General features: G+C 44.5%; 1 protein-coding gene across 9 annotated transcripts in view; it reads left to right on the forward strand.

Moving 5' to 3' along the window:
- NCOA1 (nuclear receptor coactivator 1) overlaps nt 1-18,137 on the forward strand; it is a 179,446-nt gene that overhangs the window by 58,461 nt on the left and 102,848 nt on the right. Inside the window, exon 3 of one of the 9 annotated variants that reach the window (XM_056342272.1) lies at nt 8,260-8,428. The exons of the other annotated variants lie outside the window; for them this stretch is intronic. The gene's annotated coding sequence lies outside the window, so the exon portion shown is untranslated. The remainder of the gene's footprint in view (nt 1-8,259; nt 8,429-18,137) is intronic. 9 annotated transcript variants of the gene reach the window in all.

Genomic DNA, 18,137 nt, shown 5'->3' on the forward strand with positions numbered 1-18,137 from the left:
AGCTGTGTTTGTGGGGTGATCGCTGGCCATTCTGGAGGGGTTTCCTCCTCCTCCCATCAGGTTCTATCTTGTGTCTGAAGCCCCTGAGATGGGGTGAAGCCAGCAGAGGGTAGAGCTGGGGGTGGGGAGTGAGGTCAGCCCTGCAGGAGGCAGGTCCTGCTCCTGGGTGCTCACAGACATCGCTCCCCCTCGTTGCCTTGGGCAGACTTGCTCTTCACAGCACCTTCTGGGGAAGATGCAGCACAGCATGATATCTGAAAAGGAGGTCCTTTTATCTTCGAAAAATAACAAATAATCCTGCTTAGAACTGCCTTTTTGTTTGTTTCCCTCCTTTTGCTCTTGTCTTTTAAAGAGGAAAATTCTAGTCAGGTTAAACCCTTGGTAAGGACTATTGGTGGTTTTAGTTAGAGAAGTCTTTTTTTATCTTTGTTATCACTAAAAACATTTTTTTAGAGCTGATGGGAGCTGTGTAACCACTTGTCAATAACTCAGGAGAGTGGTAAGATCTGTTTCTGGTAAACTTTCAAGAGATAAACACAAAACTCCCAAGCTACTGCTTGGCTCACAAAAAGTGAGAAGAATTTGCTGGTGTTTTTTTTTACTTCTGTGCTGAGTTGTTGGTGAATACTTTTCACCGGCACCAGGGAGGTTTTACTAAGTACATGGATCTGCTTGCTCCTCAGAAAGAAAACTATTGGATACCTAGTTCCTGCCATTTGAAGGTGAAGGTATGCATGTTAAAACACATGTGCACACACCTGCTGCCATCAGGAAAGGACTGAAATTTCAAGTATTTCCTGGTAATTTTTCCCGAATTCTGATTTAAGTTATTATTTACTGTTGAGTCAGTCTTGTGAGCTGGAGACAGCAGCAGCGTCTACAACAGTACTTACCAAGAACCAGAAGTACTGGTAAAGAATTTTCATTATGGACAAGTTTTAGGAGCACAACGCTCATGAAATCCTGAAGATTTGGAATGTGAATCTTAATTTCGCTCATCCTTGATCAGCATTCCTCTATGGCATCCTGTCCTCATTTTCCCTGGCATGCCAGCATCTGAAAGCACCTCAAATGATGCTTAAAACTTCAGAGTATATTGCTGGTAGGAATTATTAACTTGGGGTGAAATTCAGCATCTGCAGAGAAATTGTCTGCATCATCTGATGCCCCGCTGGAATAGGATGGAGAGGCTGCAGGGAGGCGCTGTCTGGGTCTGTGGCTTTAGGGTAGCTAATACACAGGGAACTCCTGTCTCTCTGAGGTGAAAAGGTTAGTGATGTTTTTGCAGAAAATCAGTTTTTTTCCCATCTATTTGTAACACTTGCTTTCCTCCTTGAATTTACTTACCTCTTGGAGTTGCGAGTCAGGAGAGCACTAGCTGTTGCAAAGAGGATGAGGCAGTAGGAATATCTAGCAAAAAAATATGGAGTACCTATAGCAAACTCCTCATAGGTGCTTTTTTCTTTTATTTTTGTGAAGACCTTAGACTCCCCTTGCAGATTTCTGAGAAGCCTCATGAGGTTAATAAAGCCTTAGCTTTAATGTGCTTTCGCTCCCCACCTCTGCTTCTTCTACCTTGTTATCCTGAAGTTTCTTTATACAATGAAAGGCATACATTTGTTTAATGGAGCTGTCACAAATCCCAGCTACAGATGAACTGCAGAATGTGTATTAAAATATATTTGGCGAAGTTAAAATGAAATTCAAAATCAAAGGAAAATTGCCCTGTTGCTTGTTACAGTTCATATCAAAATGTCACCTGGGAGAAAGCATATTCCTTTTAGAAGCGTGAATGGGTTGTTAAGAAGGGACCAATTTTATCTGTAGGGAAATTCTCTACTGTCTTAAGCCCAAGTGTGAAGAAGGAAAGGCAAACTAATTAGCAAATTTTAATAACAAAGTAACGGAATATCAGATGGATGTTATGTCTTTTAGCATTGGATTTGTACAGCTGAGCAGTTTCTGCGTATCTCAATGTGTAGCAAATGAAGGGAAAATCTTTTATTAAGATATTGGAATAAAATTCTGATTTAAGCAGTCTTAAATTTACGGCAGCCATAATAGTAAATAGCCCAGAGATGGAAAGCAGGTGAAACTGCATACTTGAAGTTGAAGGTTTAATGAAAAAAACCCTTCAACAAATATTCCGAAAGAAACACAGTGAAAATCTAAACGGGCAATTCAAACCCCAGAATTGCACAAATGAAAGAACAATGAAGGAAATGAGTGTTCTTCTGCAAGGAAAGGTCATTCCACATCTTGACAAACATTAAAACAGAACCCAGAGGTGTTACCGACAGATTATTATAGAAGAGTTGTAAACTGGGAATTCTGCTCAATGGAGCTGGAACAAGGGCAGTTCAGGTGGATACAAGGGAAAACTTCACCGCAAGGACAGACCCCGTAACTGACCCAGAGCATGTTGGACCAGAGACCTCCCCAGGCTGAACCTCAATTTTCCTGCGATTTTACAAACTATTTAGCATTTAAATACATGGTGTTTGTAAAGCAGACCTGCAGCTCTTTGCAGTTGACAGACAAAGCAAATAGGAATTTGATAAAATTTATAGGAAATACAGTCCAGGTCTGTGAATGACTTGTCAAGGCATGGAGAAGGCCCTTAGGGAGCAGGGCAAGATATTACTGGTGGTCATGTAAGTGGTCAGCAGTTGAGTTTAATGACGTTAATTTCTAGTAGAAGTTCCTTCCTCTTTGCTGCACTGTAGACGAGCGTGCAGCTTCAGTCTGCATTTCTCACTGGCAGCCAATTTTAAGCAATTTGGAAATTTGAGGACGTTTAAAGTTGGTTGTGTCGCAGCTTCTGGCTTGTGCAGCGCCAAGTGAAGCTCTGCTCACGCATCTGCAGTGTAAAATGCTCGTTAGGATTTTCATACGTCTTTGTAACTTCGGAGCATTAATATTTCTCCCAGCTTTGATCCCTGCAGAAGAGAGGGAAGCGAAGCCGCTGAATGTTGCTGACTCTCATCTCGCTTGAACGGGAGACTCCTTCAAATTTCATGTATTTGTTGTCTCCCTGCGTTCTGCAGTCTCATCTTTAATCCCTCTCTCCTGTGTCTTTAATTCGTGAAAGTAAGTAATTAGAGACCCAAGCACATGTCACAGTGATGATATACAGATACAGCTGCAGCATTTTTTCCTTAAATATAATAGTATAAAGTCACAAATGAGCTCCCTTTGCTCTCTATTTCTCTGGACTCCGTCTATCTTTAGATGGAAAATACAGCTGCACAGCAGCCTCCTGACTGATGTAAAAATGGGGAGGAAGCTTTTCCACTTTGTGCAAGCATATTATTTATGAATATACCATGAAGAATGGTATTGTTGCACAACACAATGGTAATCCCATCACATCCTTAGTTCTCCAGCAGATGAAAATACTTCATTACAATTTTGCTTGTTGTTTCCTTAGAGGGTCTGCAGTTAAACTCTAGACCTTTTCCACCCTGCCATTATTAATGTGAGTGCTGATAGCGAAGTATTTCATCAGTCATCTGCTGTACACTGGGTCTTGGTTTGGGATGCTGCAGTAGTCTTTGAAAATGATGGAGTAATAATGAATGAATGACAGGGTAGAAGCAATCTCGCAACAATTTTGTGTGTTAAATATGAAGGACAGATAAATTTTACAGCTGTTAGCAATGACTGGAGCATTTTCAGACAAGTAGGTAAGTCATTAAAAAAAATAAAATCATTCTGTATACCACTTACCCATCTATTGTCAACACTGTGACTGTACATGGGGTAAATAATTCCAGTAAGTATTGAAATCTTATTAAAATTTTTAATTAACTCATCAGCAGACTAATAAATATTTCATGACAGATAACTAGATATCTGCTCTACTGTGTAAGGATGGCATTCTCCTCAACAGGAGACCTGGTGAAAGCCATTTGTCTTGCTCGTGAGTCTTGCAGGTGGTTGCAGTGAACTTCCCTCGCCAGTGTGGTGGGGCGTCCACCCCTGATGTGTTCTCATTTGAAAGTTGTGGGTTTAAAGAGAAGAATAAAAATCAGAAGTGTACATAACAGCCTAATTCTCTGTTGTTTCTAGGAGTGATTCTAATTTAGTAAAGGAAAGGACTGATTGCCTTGACAGAAGGATAAGAGGAGTGAGACTTGTCAAATTACTGGTTTTCTATTTGATACTTGGTTTTGCTGGTGCATTGTTTCTCAAAAATAGTTTGGTATTTCCCTCCTTCTGTCTGTAATCATAGAACCACAGAATGGTTTGGGTGGGAAGGGACCTTAAAGACCACCCAGTCCCACCCCCCACCACAGGCAGGGACCCCTGCCCCCAGCCCAGGCTGCCCCCAGCCCCGTCCAGCCTGGCCTTGAGCCCTGCCAGGGATGGGGCACCCACAGCTGCTCTGGGCAGCCTGGGCCAGCGCCTCGCCGCCCTCACAGGGAAGAATTTCTTCCTCATCTCTCATCTCCATCTCCCCTCTCTCATGTAAAGCCATTCCCCCGTGTGCCATCGCCACCTGCCCTTGCCCAAAGCCCCTCCCCAGCTTTCTTGCCGGCCCCTTTAGGCACTGGCAGGTGCTCTAAGGTCTCCCCGCAGCCTTCTCCTCCCCAGGCTGAGCCACACCAGTTCTCCCAGCCTGTCCCCACAGCAGAGCTGCTCCAGCCCCTGAGCATCTCCCTGGCCTCCTCTGGCCCCGCTCCAGCAGCTCCGTGTCTCTCCTGTGCTGGGGACCCCAGAGCCGGACGCAGCGCTGCAGGGGGGTCTCACCAGAGCGGAGCAGAGGGGCAGAGCCCCCTCACTGACCTGCTGGCTGCGCTGCTCTGGCTGCAGCCCAAGGAACGGCTGCCTGGCTGGGCTGAGTGCACAGTGCCGGGTCATATTAAGAATCTCATCCACCAGCACCTCCCAAGTCTTTCTCCTGAGGGCTGCTCTCAGCCCGTTCCCTGCCCAGCCTGTATTGACACTGGGTGTTACCCTGATGGCAGTGCAGGACCTTGCCCTTGGCCTTGTTGAGTTTCATGAGGTTCACATGAGGTATATGACTTCATAGAACACATTTGATGCCTGGAAGAGATCTTTCTGCAGGTGCACACCCTCACTGCCATGCTCTCCATCAGAACGTGGATGTCACCTTCTAGGCTGACTGCCTAGGGTTGCTTTGCTCTTCGTTGTTGTTTCCTTCCCTGATGCCTTCAACACCATCCTCTAGAGCAAGGAGGGGAACAACCTCTATTTCTCATGAAAAGAGCCCCCAAGGTCAAACATTTTTAATATTAATACAATTCTGTGATTCAGCTGTGATTACCCAGGTGTCACATAGCTACCATCTCCCAAAGGCAGTGTCTCCAGCCCCAGCCTTCCCTGCGCTGCAGCAGCTAGCAAGTGCCGTGCCACAGCTGAGTCTTTTCATCGCTTTGTTTTCACAGGCTTTAATTATGGAGGGGAAAATAAAACTGTTACTTATATCATAGTGCGATGGCATGGGTATAAAATAAGCTGTATCCTTGCACCACTGTGAACTTCACACTGAAGTGCTGGAGCTGTCTTATTTGCCTGTATTGTTTGTGCAGCTGCAGGAATTGCACACACATCTGTTTTGCGGTCCTGAAATGTAGCCCCATGCACATTTACGGATCATTGTGAACTGGCATTTTTTTTCCTCTTTCTTAATAGTTTAATAAATACCAGTTACTTTTTTTTTTCTTTACTTTGAGTTTCATCTTCCCTTTTCAAACAAAATGCTGCTGGCAGCTTCAGCATGTTTCTGCAGAAATGTTTTTGCAATGCTGACTTTACAGTTGTACGGAGGATGTGTTTGTTACATGCACAAGTTTTGTTACATAAAATGGTCTTCAGTTTTTTCCAGTTTGTGCTGGGAGATACTTTATCTTCTACCAGACCCTCCCCTGCCCCCGCTCCCTGCCTCTTTATTTCCCAGCTGATGTTTTCTTTAAAAGATTGGGTCATCCGCTTGTCTTTCTTGCACTTTTGGGAGCTGTTGAATTCATTAGCGATGATTCCTGATTCATTGGACAAAGCAAGAAGTTATTTCTCTGGAGTATTTTTGCTGTGAAGAATTTTGGGGGAGAATTCAGCAGAAGAGACACTGGGTTACTTATAGCTTGCAGCCCTTTGTCACCTCGGTGGGATCCTGCGTCTTTCAAAGGATGTCCTATTTTTCAGAAACGTTATGTGGAGCAGCCCAGCCATTTTGCAGTATTTTCTCTGGCACTTGCCTATTTTTGTATTGTAGAAACAGTTTTAAGGAGTGCTGAGTAGCATCGGAAAAGGATTTTAATGTGGTTGCTTCTCTGCGGTGCTTTGTGAAATGGCTTGAGCATCTCTTACCCTCCATTTTAACAGACCAGATACTTGTAGATCTCTTCCGCTATTAATAACTGTGATTTAATAGCATTGGGTTGGACTTATTTCTGCAGTACTTTCCTCCCGAAACTCTCCAAGGGCTGTGCATTTTAATTAGTTTAGCCTCACGTTCCCTCCATGAGGGAGCTGGACTCTTCTGACCCCCTCCTGGTTTTCCCCTTTCCTCTGTGCATTTGCCTACATGCGCTTGTGCTCCTGCTTTTTACAACAGATGTTCATTTTTCCTTGATTGAGGGACTACACCCCTTTCTGTGGTATGAGATTGCCCTTTTTCCCCATTGAAATATACTTGATCACCACTGATATGTTTTTTTTAACACACCCACTATATTTAGGTCAGGAGAGGTACGCAGCACATAATTTTCCCACAGTTCCTTGAAGTAAGGATGCGGTTTGTGGTGCTGCCCTGTCCCATTTCTTCATTCTTAGGACTTAATTATTAATCTCTCCATTTATTTATTATTTTTTTAATGCCTTACCTCTTATTCTACTGTTTATTTTATTAACGCTTATTGGTTTTTTTGCAAACCTAAGGTTTAGCAGCCAGGGAGGTAGGTTGCAGGTTGCAACCCCAAGCGTTTACAGAAGGTGTGGGTCCAATCCTGCTGCCTGGCACTTGGCAAGGTGGGTGCAAAATGCTGTTAGTTCAGCCTTAGCTAAGCTTAGCTTTAGCTTGGTGGAGGGGACGCTCTGCCCTTCAGCCTGTGGCATTTTTATGACGTCAGTCCTTTCCACACCTGTGAAACAAAGCAGCTTGTGGTGTTTCCATGTAACTTGGAGGTGATGTGGAAGAAAGGTGGTACAAAATCAAACCCTATCGTATTTTTCTCTGCAAATGAATGTATTTTGGGAGAGTGTTTCCCAGGAGATGCTCCTGAACTTTTGTAAGCTTCCTATTGCAAATGCCTTTGTGGCAGGGCTCCTGCTCCTGAGCTCTCCACAGCCTGCTTCAAGGAGAAAGCCTAAAGGAGAATGTAAGGAGAAATTACATAATGAAGAAGCAGATGAGTCTTGCTGTGGTAAAACAAAACAAAAAAACCCAACGAACCCACCCCACCCCCACCCCCCCAAAACCCCCAGATAAATCATGTGTTGGCTAAATGTATTGCTAAAAGACTGCCCCGGCACCCTTACTGGGCTGCTTTCCTTCCCCAGGGAGTGGGATGCAGATGTAAAATGGTGTAAGCTTTTCCTTCAAAACCAGAAAGTGGTATTTAGATGTGTATGAGGTTATGGATCAGGGTTTGGAGCTGACTTTAGGGGCAGGTCTCTAAGGAAAATAAACACCCCTCCCTAGACCTGTAAAATCCTTATGTTCCTCAAAGGCATTGCTTGGTAAATCTGTCCAGAAGGAAATGCGGTGCACTGGATGAATCAAGAAGGGGATAAACAGTCAAGAAAATGTTAGCCATTTCTGTTTGTGTGAAGAGAACAGTCTTTGGAAAAAGCTGATTGTGAAGCAGGAGGCCGTTTGCCTCTATCATCGAAGCTACATTAAATTCAGGTTTTTAATTAGGTTTCAAATGGTCAGTGTCCCTTCTAAGCTCATCTGCTGCACCGTAAGCACAGTTGGGTTGCAGCACTTCCATGTGAAGTAAATGGCCAACTTAGCCTGGGCAGCCTGGACCAGCAGAGCATCCTGCTGGGTACCAGGAGTGCTCCGTGCCTGGCATCTGTCAGCAGTGGTGCCGTGCGAATGGCATCTCTTCATATAACCTCATAAAACTTGTTTCTTATAGCCACGCTTGAAAGTTCAGTAATTCAAAAAGATCGAAAATTAAAGCAATTGTTATTGAGCAATCTTGCTTTTTTTGTTGCGTTGCTTTGTTTTTACAAAGGAGGAAGTGTCTTTATTAAGAAGTCATGTGAGGCCCTTCTTTCCATTTTTAGGATCCCCCGCCTCATCAGCCTGGTGAGTTATGCTGCACCCAACAAGTAAACTTGGCGAGTGCACCGTGCATTTACCCCAAGTAACATCCAGCCGGTGCCACTGGAACGACAGCACTGGAGAGCCTGGCGAAAGGAGGAGCCCATCCTTACCCGTGCTGCACTTGCTGATGTAATATTTGCTCTGCGTACATGTGTTTCTATGTATAGTAGTAAAATAGTGTCGATAGTGGCAGGTCTTCCTACAGACAGTGGGTTAATAACCCGAGATGGTCATGCCTTGGATTTGCACTTCACTCTGAAGCTCCAGAACGCATTGCAAATGGTGGGAAAGACTTTTCTCTTTGTGGGGGTAGAAAGGGCCATGTTTTAGGGCCACGGAAATGATGAGAGGGCTGGAGCACCTCTCATGTGGGGACGGGCTGGGAGAGCTGGGATGGCTCAGCCTGGAGAGCAGAAGACTCTCTGGAGACCTTGTTTGCAGCCTCTTGGTACTTAAAGCGGCTTGTAAGAGAGATGGGGAGCGACACTGTAGTAGCAATAGGACAAGGGGGAATAGTTTTAAACTAAAAGAGGGGAAATTCAGATATAAGGAAGAAATTGTTTATACTGAGGGTGGTGAAACACTGGTACAGGTCACCCAGAGAGGTGGGAGATGCTCCATCCCTGGAAACTTTCAAGGTCGGGTTGGATGGGGCTCTGAGCAACCTGATCTAGTTGAAGAAGTTCTTGTCCATGGCAGGAGGGTTGGACTACATGGCCTCTAAAGGTCCCTTCCCACCCAAACCATTCTGCGATTCTGTGATTCTAAGGGTAAAATTGAGGCTGGAGTCTTGGCTTCTCATATGGGTGCCTAAGTGAGGATGCTTTCAAGTTGTTTCCGAAGGTGCAAGGTATGAATAGCTTCCCATGTAGCCCTTGGGAGGCTGGGAAGCTGAATGTCTTCGTGTCTTGGGCTCAGGAGATGCAGGTGGTACTTGAAAATTACTCAATTGGGCATGTAACCCCAGCCTGCTCCTCCTCAGGGCAGCATCTGATAGAGCTGCCAAACGAGAGCAGTGCTGCTTCTTGCTGAAGTTCCTTCTTGGTCACAAGAAACAGTAATTAGTACTACATTAAGCTGCTAAGTTTTTCCTTCCTGCTGTGATTCATTTCCATTCTTTGAGCATTTGTATGATGCTTGAGTGTATGTCGGCAATTCTTGTTCCTGGCAGGCTGGCATTTAAAAGCAGGATATTGCTGTGTGCAGTCATACGGGGAGTCAGATGTTATCTAGAGATTAGATTGCAGTAATGTAGGGTCAGAAATTTGCTTTACTGCTGACAATATTGATCTTGAGCAAGGAACCTAAATTCTCTTCCTGTGTTTTCTGCTCTGGAAGTCCGTATTTTGTTGGAATAGCAGAGGTGTATTTGAATCAGAGAATGGGATTTCTGCTTCATTCATATTTTCCCAGGCCAGTGTGTTGGTGTGTGAGAATAGGCTGCTTTCCACCACAATCAAACTTTTTTTTCTTCTCCCATATTCCCTCTCTGGTCTCTCCACCCCAATTTTAAGTTGTCCTCTTGTTTCATGGTGAATGGGCATGAGCTAGAAGATGGCTTGCTTGGAGTTTTGCGTTACCAGGGTCTTTTTTCAGTCTGCAGAGCATGTTCAATAGCCCCATCAACTTACTTTGAGGTGTGCCCTTTGAGGTTGTGTCTTAGCACCTATTCCGGGTTCTAGGAAGCCGAATTCTCCCTGCCACCCCCAGCACAGGCAGAGCAATCCCCAGATTTCTCAGGAGAAGGATTTATCTTCCAGTTCCCTTCTGGAATCTGCAAAGGTTGGGTTGTTAGGAAGAGTCATCTTCACAGGGATGTCACCAGCACTCTTGGATTTAAGATTTCCATACTGAACAGCTCGGAAAGGAGGAGTTAGTTGTCTTCTCTGCTCGGGGAATTTCTGGGGAAGGAGTGAAGCTCCTTACCCCCAAAAAACCCCACTGGTCTGCAGTAATTTTTGACTTGCTTTGTTTTCTTTTGCTGTTGGAGAAGTAAAGGCATGGGTTGAGGTTTGCCAGCTTATCTGCCGTTAACCTGAAGACCATATTCTGCTTTTAAAATGCAGGTTGTTGATTAGGAGAGTATAATTTCTGTTCTTCCCTGCATTTCTCAGCGGCTGTTGGCAAGCTAGTCCCCTTTTAAAATTATTTTTTTAAATTTATTTTTTAAATATTTTTAAAATTTTTAAAATTAGTTTATTGCTACACCTTGCATTTTCATAGATTTGATGACCTTATCAGAGTGTTTTAGGAGTGTTCACCTTCACAGCACATCTATCTGGTAGATAGTACTTTAAGAAAGAGTACCAAAAAATAATTTTACAAAGGGACTAGCTTCCCAACAGCTGCTGAGAATGCAGGGAAGAACCCAAATTATACTGTCCTAATCAACAACCTGCATTATAAAAGCAGAGTATGGTCTTGAGGTTAATGGCAGATAAGCTGGCAGCATCAGTTGTGTGGCCAGCATATCTGCAATGCTGAGCCTTTTTTGTCGCTTAAACTGTGATCCAGGATATTTTCCATGGCCACGGGAATGCCAGGGGATTTTTGGTGTTTAGCAAAGGAACTTCACTAAATTCGCTGTCGTCTTTGCCTACTTGCGGAGCAGGAACATTTGGCACAGAAAACGGGTGAAATTCTGCTTATTTTTTTCTATTGCCAAGGTGCTGTTGAGCCTCTCGGGAAGAATTGTCATCTGCTGGGAGAGCAGGAGAAACCTGCTGATGCCCAGAAGAGTTTAGTTTGTGGCAGTGGAGGGAAACTGCTGTAGTTAATGGAACCTACCTTTGTTTCCACCCAATGATCTATGGCATTTTCCATCAACGAATGCTCTTTGTGCACTTTTTCTGAATGAATTTGACCTTTTCTTATCAAGTGGACTTTTTATCAGTTACTGTGGCCGAGTAGGAGCAAGTTTTCCTCCATGGAAGACATGCAGGGATTTCCAGAAGTGCTGAGTGTCAGTGCCAGAAGTAGGTTGTGAAACCCCTGTGGGCTTCAGCTGGGGCTTTGACATTTAACTCTGGAAACTGCTATGTTGGATTTTGGTGGCTGCACCTGATGGTGGTTGCCATCTCCTCCCACCGCTCATTGGAGGCAGAGGGTCCCGGTGGGAATGCAGCTGGGATGGGATGGGACGTTGGCTAGTGAGCTGCACAAGTTGTCTGTCATGTTAGGACAAGAGGAAACAACCTCAGGTTGCACTAGGGGAGGTTTAGGTTGGAGACTGGGAAACATTTCTTCACAAAAAGGGTGTCCAGCACTGGGACAGGCTGCTCAGGGAGGGGGGGAAGGCACCGTCCCTGGGGGTGTTTAAAAGACATGTAGATGTGGCACTTGGGGCCATGGGTTAGTGGTGGGCTTGGCAGTGCTGGGTTAACGGTTGGACTTGATGATCTTGAAGATCTTTTCCAACCTAAATGAGTCTGTGATTCTAGTTTTTCTTTGCAGCAAGACCTTTTTGAAAGTTATGGACCATATTTAGTTGACAACATGGAAGGGGAATTTTTTGCATATTCCAACACCTAAGGCAAAATATTTTTTTTTTAAATAGCGGCTTCTATAAAATGCTGCATATTTTACAATGTGAGTTGTAAATGGAGTATGTGCAGCTCTCCTCTTGCCATTGTCTTTGAGTTGTCTTCTTCCCGGCATGCGGCAGAGGAGGCACATGGCCTGTGGAGGTTGAGTGAAACTCACCCTGGGCAAAATCTTCTCCTCTTTTGGCACAAGAAGGCGGCGCAAAATCAGATGTATTTTTGTCATGTCAGAGTACACTATTTTTACTCTAATTGTTTTACTGGGTGTGCTTTTTGAAGAAGTAGCACAAAGAGGGTCGTCTTGCTGTTTGTGTTTTGAAGGCAACACGGTGCTCCTGCAACCTCTAAGCTTTGTTCGGCTTTGAGGAATGGTGAACTTGTCCTGGGATTTCACAAGGCTTTGCTCTCTGGCACATCTGAAATGTCTTCGAGATTTAGCCCATCCCTCTTCAACTCAATTAAGTCAGCCTTTTAGCCTGAACACCCACTAGCTAATTATTCAAACATCAAAGGTGTTGGGTTGGCTTAGTTCATGGGAGTGGTGCCTTCTGCTTGTTCGTGTTGGATGGGGCTCTGCTCCATGAGGAACGCGTTTGGCAGTGCTCCGGCAGGAGCACGTCTCCACGTGGGTCCAGACCTGGTCCTGGCAGGAAGATCTTCTCCTCCTTGTAGTGTCCAGGAGAGCCGCAGTCGAGCACTTGAACACGGTGTCCAAGTCATGGTGGAGAGTTCTTCAAAAACTATTCAGTAGTATAATCCCAGTGCCAAGGTGAAATCCAGAGAATGGGAATTAAAAATGATCATGATCCTAAATTGCAGCTCCATCCCTGGCTTAAATAGATGGGCAGGACCAAAGGAGGCTTCATATTGTAAAGGTTACCCAGGCCCTTGAGTTAGAGGGTATTTTCCACCATCAAATGAAACGAAAACATCATTTTTAGTAAGTGATGGAAAAATGGCATTCCTGAAATTCCCATCAGATGGGGATTTTTTCCCTTTTTCTGTCCCTTTTTTCTTTCCCCTTTTTTATCCTTCTTTTTTCTTTTTCTTTCTTATTTTTCTTTTTTCTTCCACTCTTCCCCCCTGCCCCCTTCCTCTCCCTTATTTTTTTTTTCCCTTTTTCCTTTCCTTTTCCTTCCTTTTTCCCCCTTTTACAGGACATCTTACAAGGACAGGCACTCTGATCTGCTCCACTACAGTTTTCAAATGCTCTTCCACTCACCTGCCGGTGCCTCGATGACTGACACAGCTGAGAGACCCTCACCCAGCGGATGGATGCCCAGCGAGTTTGATCCGCTCTCTCCTTGCCTTGCTCTGCTTTCCCTTTGCCTCTCCCTGCTGCTGGGTTGAGTCGACGAGTTAACGGCCATGTGGATAAGCGCGCTGCATTTTCTAGTGGCAGTTATTAGATCAGCAGATGCTCCGGGGAGTACTTATTAGAGAATGTCATGTTAGCGGTCCCAAGGTGTAATTACACTTTGCAGATTTGTCTTGCTTTAGCCGTGTTGATAACACGGTTGGATTAAGGAGAAGAGGAGGGCGAGGAGGGCTCTGTACAGCTCTTCGGCTGTGATTGAGGAATAAAACTTGATCAAATAACTACGTTTTTGTACAGATCTGTGCACGCTTTCCTCCTGATAGGTTTGGTGTAGGGTGTTCCTCCTTAACTGATACCAATATTTCTGATTTTTACTATGCTGCTAATTTTTCTTAATCAATCAAAATGTGTCTGTTGGTGGTGAATGTAGAAATTGTTGTGTGGACGGTGGACTTCATCGGGCAATCTCAAGAAATACTTAAAGCTATTGCTTTGGATAGGCTGGCTTTGGAAAAAAAACCCAAAACCTGGCTTGCGCTGTTGGGATTTTAATGTATGATATATAATAATAATAAAAAACCAACCCCAAACAGAGAAGAGTGGGAACCTTGCAAAATCTATATTTAGAGAGAAACCAGGGTTTTAGAAAAAGACCATTTATTGTTTGAAAACTCGGGCCCCTCTGAGAACTGTCTAGCAGTGTGTCCGTGAGGGGTTTAATTTCTGTGTAAGAACAAATACTCAATATGTATTTTATAGTATTTTGACAGATATTAGGGTAAATCACCATGAAAGTTAATAATTATCCTTTATTTCTATAATTTTTAATTTATTATGTAGCAGGACCACTGGTAGCTCCAAGGTAGGAATGCTTTTCTGGTACCTCTTAGATGTGCTTAGGTGCTTATCAAAGCTCAGAAGTAACAGTTACTAATTGGGATAGGACCATGGTTAAGATAAAATCAGGTGTAGCCTCTACTGCTGTATTTCCCCCTGACAAATGGCGTAGGAGCATACTAGAAATCAGCATCTGCTTTCTGCCATCTCCGTCCATCCGTCCATCCATCCATCCATCCGTCCGTCCATCCATCCATCCATCCATCCATCCATCCATCCATCCATCCATCCATCCATCCGTCCATCCGTGTTCACATGTGAGCTCTCAATCTCATTGGGTTTAGGTATGCTTCAAAAAGATTTATGTCATGGTGTCATGTTAGGTGCTGAAATCCACTGGTGTCTTTAAAAAATAAATTAGTAAATGTGCTTTACAATCTGTAAGGAAACTTTTCATTTTGCAGCATCAGCCCCACTGGGCTCATCTCCCACCATCAAACTCCCCTGTATTGGCCTCAATAATAGTAAACCTCTCCAATAAAAATAAAACCAAGAAGTGTACCTGGTGGGATATAATAATTTGTCATGACAATGAGGACCAGGAGGTGGCATTGGCATGCCTGGCCTGTGGGTTTTGCCCTTGGTGCTGATGCCATGTGTTGAATTCACATGCTTTGGATGTGCCAGATGTTTCAGTTGGTCAACTCCAAGCGTGGGCTGGTCAGCAGTGGGCAAGACCACGATCCTTCCAAAGGAGGGACCACCGTTCTGTGGTCTGACATTCCAATGGAATCTAAATGAATCCACCATGCTCTATTTGATGCTCCAATATATTATGTTTGCAGGAGAGGAATAGAGCCAGAGTCACTGTAGGTGATTCAAGCCCTACAACAAACACATAATAGAACCAAACCCACCATCCTTTAGGAAAAACACCCATTTTTCCCTTTATTCCCCCAAATCCTGAGCAGACCCAAGAAATAAAGTACTTCTGTTTAGAAAAGGATAGAATATTTTCAGTTGGAAGGGACCTACAAGGATCATCTCACTGCAAACCCATAAAATGGGAACAGCTGCTCTGTGCAGAGGATGCTCAGTGTGCCTCAGGTTAAGCGAGACCTCCTCTGCGCTCCCAAAAATAAAATAATTCTATGTCAGAAGACTTTAGAAAGGTAATGGAAGCCATGGCGGAAAAGATGAGAAATAGGGAGGTAGAACAAAGCAAAATTGGGAGTCCAATCTACAAAAAGACTCAGCTAGGGATCTTTTTCTGGCGTTTCTGCCCCAAAATAAGAGGGGTGGCCTCAAGGGCTTGGTTTCTTTTATTCCCTTCTTTTTTCACTATTTAAAAAAAATATTTTTAAATAAGAGGCTTATGTTTATGGAGCCTCTCTGTGCACACATTGGATATATTGTGTATAACACTTCATGATTGTATGTAACGATGAAACAATGAATTATATACATGAGTTCATATAATTTTGATAGATGAGTCTATATGTTATGTGCATGAGTTTATGTATTTACATATGAGTTATATACATAAGTTTATATATTTCTATATTATTGTATATAACTCATTGTTACATACAGTTATGAAGTGTTTGGGATGTGAGGTCCCCCCACTAACACCCAGCCTACAGAGATCGCTGCGCTTCCCACACTAAACATAGCTGGAGCAATCTAAAGCTACTCAGAGGGATCTTCTCTGCAACTTCCTTTACATAAAGGAAGATGCCACCTTCCCAGGATCCTCGCCTGGTGTGGTTTTGAATCTCTTCTGAAAAATGAACTCCATTATTAATTGTAAATCCCTCGCTCCAATGGGTGGTAACGTATTAGGCATTTACTCTATTGTGCCACAGCATCACTAGTTACCTAGCATTTAGGGATATCGACTACAGTGTGAAAATATTTAATTTTTTATGTAATTATCCGCTGTAATTTTAGTTTTTGCCTGAATAAACTGTTTAATTAGGACACGAGCTTGTAATATTTCAGGATGTACCGAATAACGCTGTAATTGATTATCTGCCTTGCCGGTGGAGCAGCCCTGAAGTTGCTCTGTACAGACACATCGCTGCATTTCACCAACCGTTGGCTAACACCAGCTGCGGGCTGCCGAGGTTCTTCGGCACAAAGCAAGTAGCGTTTTACAATTTAAAAAAATTAAAAAAACAGAGCAGGGCTGCGAACAGCCCTGTAGTCGACTGGGTGGACTTGCTGCTGCGCATGTCAGTGCAGGCAAGGCTGGCCTGCGAGGGACCTGCATGCTTGTGATGGGGTTTTGATTACGGAAGGGGGTTGCTTAATGAAGCCATACATCCAAGTGATGCAAGGGGTTGCGCTCAGCTGGGCTTCTGCAAGTTCTCTGGACTATTTTTAGTGCCACCATCAGCTGGAGAGGGAAGGAGGCTCAGTGGCACAGGGGGAAGGGTGAGGGCCTTTGAGCACGTGGAGGTTCCCCAGCAGCGTAACAGTGGTGTGGAGCACCCAGCTGACATGCAACAAGTCCTGCAACTCCTTCTTCGTCTCACCTGCACTGTGCCAGTGAGGCCGGCGAAGCCCCACGCTCACGCGGGTTCTCCTCTACTCACATAGCACCAACACGCTCTTCTTGCTTGCTTGCAAGTTTCCAGAAAGCTGAGTTTACATTTTGCTGTTGTTTGGTTTTTTGGGGTTTTTTTCCCCTTTGCTTATCAAGTGCATTTCTGACAACTTGCCCATCCTGGGGAAAATTCAGAATTGCAGGTGGGAGAAACTTTGCTGTCACACAGATGCTCCTGCACCTCCTATTTCTCCAGGCTGTGACGACCTTAGAGGGCATTCCTTGCCTTGGAGATGAGTGGGAATAAAACTGAACTTCTTCTAAGAGTTGGCCAATGCTCATTTTTGCTGGCTCTGGATTAATTGCTGCAGAATTAAATAAGCTGTATTAGCTTCTTCCATCTGCCTCCATTCCTAGGTGGAGAGAAACACCTCCCACAGTGTCCTCCTACGACAGCAGCCAGAAAGGCAACTGGCCTGGGGTTAGCCATGGGGCTTACACCAACCCTTGATCTTCCTAAGCTGACGTTACCTGTATCTTTACATTTTTAGGGTCTGAATGTGGCCCGTGTCAGCACATCAGCAGTGTTGGAAACCTGTCAGTCAAACCTGCCACCCCAGGGGGCAGCCTGATGGTCAGGGGCTGGTGGTGCCAGCAGCTGCACTGTCTTGGGCTGCTGTGCCGGTCGGTGCACTGCAACTGCTGCAAAACTTTATGTCTTCATAATTATTTAGCAGTATCTTCTTTCAAATCTCAGCAGGATGTGCTGCAGGAAAGTGTCATTTCTGTGGTGACGATCGTGACAGGTCCACTAACCAAGAACAGGCTCCGGCGTTTTTCAGTGGCGGGCTCATGGCTGAGGCTCAGCTTGCTCAAGCATAACAACTCCAAAGCTAGGTTGGTAATGCTGAAAATATCCAAAGGCCACAAAATTTGCATAGAAGCTCACAGACTCTTACATAAGCAAAAGAGATAAGTATACACAGGTATGTTTGCTTGAACTTGTACCTTCCTTCTTAGAAGGAGTGTTGCTGCATGTTTAATTCCCGGGTGATGAATGCCATTCCTGAAGAATTAAAGCCTCTCACCCTTCCTCACCCAAATGTCCCCTCTGAATCAAGTGTGACCATCTCTTCACCAGCTCTCCCTCTTGCGCACCCTTCTGCATCAAACAGAGATCCTGACCCTGCACAGAACTCTGCCCCCTCAGCTGTTCTTTTTGGGACTTGGCGTAGGCTCAGGGGTCTGCCTGTGACAGCCAGCTTGGAGCTGAGGGTCATTCTGTGTGGTCTGTAAGGTCAGCGGTCCACATCTTAGCAGCTGTTTGAAATCCAGCGGTAAAGTATCCAGAATATGCTGTCTTTCCAACAGGGCGTTAATCAGGAAGATGGGAGTCGTGTCTCTGAAGGTGCACATCTGCTGTTAGTCGTGATGCCTCTTGTTGGTGGAGACACTAGAATAATTTCAGTTGGAAGGGACCTACAATGATCGTCTAGTCCAAATGTGACTTGAGGTGAGCGGTTTAAGCTCACAAGAGCAATGTCCTGTTTCAGATGTCCACCTATCCAAGCACGTGGACATCTGAAAGCCATT

Source organism: Falco biarmicus, chromosome 6 (assembly GCF_023638135.1).
Source record: "Falco biarmicus isolate bFalBia1 chromosome 6, bFalBia1.pri, whole genome shotgun sequence".
Taxonomy (NCBI): Eukaryota; Metazoa; Chordata; class Aves; order Falconiformes; family Falconidae; genus Falco; species Falco biarmicus.